The sequence below is a fragment of the Eumetopias jubatus genome, unplaced genomic scaffold (genome assembly GCF_037043125.1).
Source record: "Eumetopias jubatus isolate StellerSeaLion01/CBP00866 unplaced genomic scaffold, mEumJub1_p1.0 scaffold_1, whole genome shotgun sequence".
Taxonomy (NCBI): Eukaryota; Metazoa; Chordata; class Mammalia; order Carnivora; family Otariidae; genus Eumetopias; species Eumetopias jubatus.
In genome coordinates this window covers 99,223,572-99,229,887 of record NW_028274807.1, presented here as the reverse complement: position 1 = coordinate 99,229,887, position 6,316 = coordinate 99,223,572, and the positions used below count along the sequence as shown (strand labels likewise).

The 6,316-nt window shown below is 36.8% G+C and overlaps 1 pseudogene; it reads right to left on the bottom strand.

Annotated features, from left to right (window-relative positions):
• Window positions 1-815: 815 nt before the first annotated feature.
• LOC114209021 (iron-sulfur cluster assembly 1 homolog, mitochondrial pseudogene) lies at window positions 816-5,990 on the bottom strand (annotated as a pseudogene).
• Window positions 5,991-6,316: the final 326 nt, after the last annotated feature.

The window sequence follows — 6,316 nt, the reverse complement described above, 5'->3', positions numbered from 1 at the left end:
TTATTGGCAACTTAATTTATAGGCTAACTTGGTGAACATTTTATGTATACCAATAAGAAATTACTGGTGCATCTTTCTGTTTCTGTCAAACTTCATTTTATTCTATTAGTGCAGGCTGGCCTACTTGGTTTATATATTAGTGTTAGCTTGTGGCAATTGCTCTATGGTGTCATATTTACTCCCAAAGTTTGTCCTTTATTTGGTCTTGCCAAGAGACTCACTGAAGTTTCTCTAATCTTGCTGGGTCATAAATTCAGTGTTCACCACACTGCATAATCTTTGCTATCCCCATTCATCTTTCAACTCTGTCACAGGTGATCTTTATAATACCTCTTATAGTTGAACTCTGAGTATGAGTTGCCCAAACCTTGGTCAAGTACCTGTGGTGAATCCCCACACAGGCTCCACTTCTCCCATATAATTCTTTCTTTTCAAACCCTATTTTGCAAATTTCTGCTATATTAGCAACTGTGACTCCAATATCTATTTTCATTGCTTAGCGAGACTACAGCCTTGTTAGGCTTCATTTCATGAACATTGGCAGAAAAGTGTCCCAAGGCAGAAACCTAAGAGGATCATGGCACTCTCCACATGAGTTTTCCTTCTTTCAAGGAGCACAGTCATGGACTGTCTGTTGGTCAATGCCTGAAACTGTTGCCTAATATATTGTGTCTAATTTTATAAATTATTGTAGGGCTTTTATCATCTTTAAAATGCATCACTTTTTCTCATACATTATAAACCTTAAGTATGTGACCGTGACATAATTTCTTCAGTAAGCTTAGGACTTCCACGAGTTTTCCTGAAGCTTATAACTAGAGTGGTAAAGTATGAAAGCTTTTTCTACAGCTATACATTCCTTTGATGTTTGGGTTATTGTAAACAGACTCACTAGATAATTTTTCTTTAGCACAGTCCATTTCTATTCCTCAAAGTGTTAGCTGTGTTTTCTTTTTGATGAACATTCTTTTCTGACTCCACCTTGAACAACTTCTTCATCAGAATCTCCCTTTCTTATAGTCTGTACTCTAGAGTATAAGAAAAGTCATTAGAGGCCCTGGTTGAGACACCAACTTTCAGACCTACACTCTCAGGCTTATCTTTAAGAAGTTGTTTTATCTTGTTTACTGCTGCAGGTGTAAGGGTGAGGGCAGCTCAAGTGGGCTACAGCTTCTTCTTGCTCGTGGCCCAGAAAGTGGCCTAGACTAATGAAGTGGACGTTCTCACTGCCCTGGTGCCTTGGGCTGGAGCTCAGGCACCTCAGTCTCTCTCCAGGAACATGGTGGCCACCTATTAATAATTGTTTTTGTTGGAAGAGTAAGTCTGGTATCAGTTACTCTTTCATAGCCACAAGTAAAAATCCAGCCACACCTTTGAGTATACTTGAAACCACTGAGTGAATATTTTGTCTTCTCATAGGTCTGAACTTATATAACAATAAAGCTGTTTGTGACCTGTTAGTAGGGAAGGAAGTAGATATGATTATAGACATTTATGTAGTCCTTATGAGTGCTATTTCTTTCATCTGTAGAGATTATAAAACCAGTTTTAAAGTTGTTATCCATTTGAAATAATATATGCAAGTATCTGTCACATTGGAAGCATATAGATTTTAACATTTTACCCCTCTAATAAAAAAAGAATATGTGTATAAATCATTACAAATATGTGTATAAATTATTACAAATATTGAATATATCTGTTACCTGATGTTCTTATTTTTCTTCAGGTTTATTTATTTATTTTTTTTAGTGCTATGTAAGATAATTACTCCCTTAAGAAGTTAAAAGTGGTAAAAGTGCCCAATTTCCTCAAAGCAGTGAGCATGGACCTCTGAGATTATTCTCAAACCAGGACTATGTATAAACCAATACTTTCTCATTTTCGTCTTTTCATTAATCCCTCTCCCTAATTCAATATTATACATTCATTTGCCCTTGAAAAACAAGTCATTCTTCAACATTATTTTTCTCATTTCACATCCATTTCAGATTCCACGTTGTTCCACTCCGTCATCAGTGCTGTTCTGCAAATTGCTCTCTCAGCCAAACACTAGGAAAATGTGTATAATTCTTTAGTGTATTTTTACAGGAAAAAGCATAATCTATATCCATATTTTTCAAAACTTTAAGTTTAAATATCTTTGTTTTTGTTGACTTTATTTTCTTTATGCTCCCTCCCTATAATCCTTTCAAATAAATCCTTTTACTTTTTTAATTTGGTAATCCTATAAGCATATATATATATATTTAATTTTATTTATTTGACAGACAGAGACAGCAATAGAGGGAACACAAGCAGGGGGAGTGGGAGAGGGAGAAGCAGACTCCCCACCGAGCAGGGAGTCCAACGCGGGGCCTGATCCCAGGACCCCGGGATCATGACCCCAGCCGAAGGCAGATGCCCAACGACTGAGCCAACCAGGTGCCCCCATAAGCATATTATCTCTAGAGACCTTTAGTGTCCTTTGGAATGACTTTGGACACTTCCTCACTCTCATTTACAAAGATGACACTGATGAGAGGGGCAAAGCAAGGGTTTGCTTATCTTAGCATTTTATTAAGGTATACTACAGATAGCACTGCTTGTTCGACTGGCAGTTCAGTTGTCAGAGTAAGACAGGGCCAAATGGCACTTTATAGAAACAGCTACAACATCTTATCATTGGGTACAATTCCAAAACCCTTCAGGGAGAATTTTTACCAGCTTAATAAAAGGCAAGTTCCAAAGAAAACCCAGGAAGAATGATTGGCTAGTTTTCTATTTAAATAAAAAGCCACATGACATTGTTATCTTTTTTTTTTTTTTTTTTTTTTTTGCCTCCTGGTCATCACTGTGTTCATTGTTGGGCTAACTCATAAGGAACATAGGGATTCTTCACCTTCTTTACCCACTATTGTTGAGCATCCTGCATGAACCATGATCATTCTTTAACCTGTTTATCAGAAGTGACCTAGCAAAGAGCCTCCTAAATCATTTTAATTTTGAAACCTTTTTTTTCCCCTCAAGAGACCTACCCTGTGTGTGCAAGATTTTAATATCAAAGAGTAGTTACAAGTTTCTGGTTTCCCTTAAATTTTTAGTAAATAAATTTATTGAAAAGATATTAAGTGAACTTAAACCTTTTATCACTACAGTAAATAGAAAACAAGAACCATCTGCCAGTAAGAAGCGGTTTTAAAATACAATGGAACCACCACAATACTGTTAACTTCCCACCAAATATATGCTTGCAGGAGGTTCTGAGACTAGGGCCTACCTATCTTTTATAAAAAGAGAGATTAGCAAGAGTCAGGGTTGTTAAATATATCTTTGTGCCAAAGTGGGACATTCCTCATAATACAATCAGGATTGAAACTAAGCTGGAAAGAGAATCATTTTCTCATTAATGTGATCCAATGTAATTTAAAGCTGTCTCTTTAATACATAAAATCATCTCTAAACCAATAGTGGCACTTGCCCCACATGTTTGGACAGGCTACCCTCGGGAAAATCCTCTTCATTCTAGAATATGGATTTCATAGTTATCTGAATCTCCCCTGCATCTTTACTAATCACTGATTACAAAGTGTAATTCACCTAAATATAGAGAACCCAATGAAAAATAGTGTCCTTTGGAATATTTAATAATTAAGGAAAACTATCCGTTGTATTTTTTTCTGGTTGTGGTTTTAGGCATGGTGAACAAATATATTTAGTTTTAAGAGTCTTAAAAAAGTGATCAGATTTAATCAGCATGACAGGTCATTACAAACTGCAACATTGTCTAGAAATTCAGCAGACTTGAGGAACAGAGCAAGTGTTTTAAAGATTCAAGTTTTTAAGCAGAAACTGGTCCTCGGTCATATATTTTATAATCATTTTCTTTAACTAAGGCCTTTAATGAATCTGTAGTTTCCTGATTGCGATCATGATTGCCCCAAAGAAGATTTATATTTTTCTGTAAAAGTCACAGGCACACTCATACACATTCACAGAGATATATGCATGCACACAAATAGTGCCCTGAGCAGAGTCCAAACTGCCATCAAAAGGCAAACAGAAGACTGAAAAAAGAAAATAGACACTAAGTGTCAAGATATTTCACAACATAAGAACTTCAAAACTTAAAAAAAAGCTTTGGAGTCAGGGTTGCAATAGACTGCACAGAAAAACTTGCATTCCAGTATTGTTTATTACATCACCCCTTTCCCTCCTAGGGCCAAAGCAATAGACTGAGCCTCCAGCATACTCACAGAAATATCTCAATTTCTGAAAACAGGCTCAAACTCTGCTCTAGACCTGCTTATAGGCAGAAGGAGCTCACAGTCTGATTTGAAGAGTATTTGGGGGAAAAAAGAAAAATAAAAACCTTTCCCCACAATAATTATTAATCATTTCCCATGCATCAATATATAGATTTTTGTAAGTTCTGTCAGTCTGGTAGGCCATTCTTTACCCCTATTTACCCTAGTAAACTCCTATTACTCTTCAAAGCCAGTCCAAATAATCTCCTTTGTGTCAATTCTTCGGCTCAAACTTCTTTTGCCTGTGCCTCCACATCCCTCTAAGATTTGTTGTTTCCCTTTATAGTTTTTACTTGACTGCCTCTCTCACTAGTGTAGAGGTAGTATTTTGAATCAGCTCCTGATAGGCTCAAATACTAGCCTGACTTTTTAATTAGTTTTGGGACTTTGGGAATGGCTTTTTTCTAATTTCTTTAAAATTTTATTTTATCTTTCTAAATTTTAATTGCCTGTTTTCTTAATTAAAATGAAAATAATGTCATTTTAATTTTTTTGAAGGTTAAATAATGTATGCAAAATGTTGAACACATATCTGAGACTCTGTAAATGGTGATAATTAGTGTTATTTTTTTTTTAACTTTGAGTTTAGGAAAAGGGTCACTTCTTATCCTTAAGAGCTATAAAACTGGTGTATATAATGTACTTATGTGTTATGTTATCTATCTATATACCTACCATTTAATTTTATTAATTGAAAAGATACAAATATTTGCAAGGCAGGAGGAAAGTTTGAGACCACCAAAGTGGAAAGTTTGAGATCACCTCTCCCCAGATTCTTAATTCCTGCTTTGAACATGCTCTGGCTCAGGTAATGTGTGAGGTTTCTAAGTGAGGTATATAGTCACCTCACTTACACAGGAAGAACCATTTAACTCATGAAACATCTCAATTTTATAATTGGATGGTTACACTGTTTCTATGATATTTTTCTTTTTTTTAAAGATTTTATTTATTTATTTTGAGAGAGAGAGAGAGACAGCGAGAGAGGGAACACAAACAGGGGGAGTGGGAGAGGGAGAAGCAGGCTTCCCGTGGAGCAGAGAGCCCGATGTGGGACTCGATCCCAGGACCCTGGGATCATGACCTGAGCCGAAGGCAGATGCTTAACGACTGAGCCACCCAGGCGCCCCTATGTGATATTTTTCATATACACACTGCTCAAGGCGTTTCATAGATAAGGACCATTTAGTTTGTTAAGCAGGAGGTTTGCATTGGTATGACAGGCTTGTAAGAAGAGTGACTGGATTACAGAGCCTATTGGCCATTTACTTATTGCATGTATTTGATAAATTATGTAAAATTACTATTTCTCCACTGTATCTCTTTTTAAATTACATGCAGGTATCCATTTGTATGCATTCCATTTCTCATCTGGTTTAGTAGCTTATAACATAACTACAATTATGCATCCTTAATTCTTATAGTCAGTTTCTGGAATTGTCTATATTAGCTTCAAATCTGGCTCCTTTCCCTCAAAGTTCTTCCTTTTTCACATTTGACCACACTGACCAAGAATATCTGGGGCTTATTCAGCCCAAAAGATATCAGACCTGCTTCCAAATACCAGACATACAGAGACACATGCCAAGTGTAATTCATTCACATTATTAAACCTTGGCCTCTGCCACTTGGTGCCGTGATGACAACGCTATCCACTGCCTCACGGAAGATTTCCACTGTTGAGTTGAGGGCTGTCCCTCTCATGTCCTAGCTCAGCCTCCATGCTACACCTACCCTGCACACTGCCAATATCAGTCCTTCCCATACTTCTACTCGGGCACAACTGTGTCACCATAAAAATAACAGCATTATTAAGAACACAGAGATGAAAACATTCAACATTCATATACCTCCAAAATAAGTATAACTGGTACCCAAATTCTCTCCTTTTCTACCTGGCTTTAGTTCTCGTAAACTAATATTTGCTCACTTGCACAACCGAGAGGAGCCACTCAAGTGACTATAAACCTAGTAGCTGTGCTGACCCAAGGTGACATTTTGTCCTTATCTTTCAGAGAGGATATGGGAAT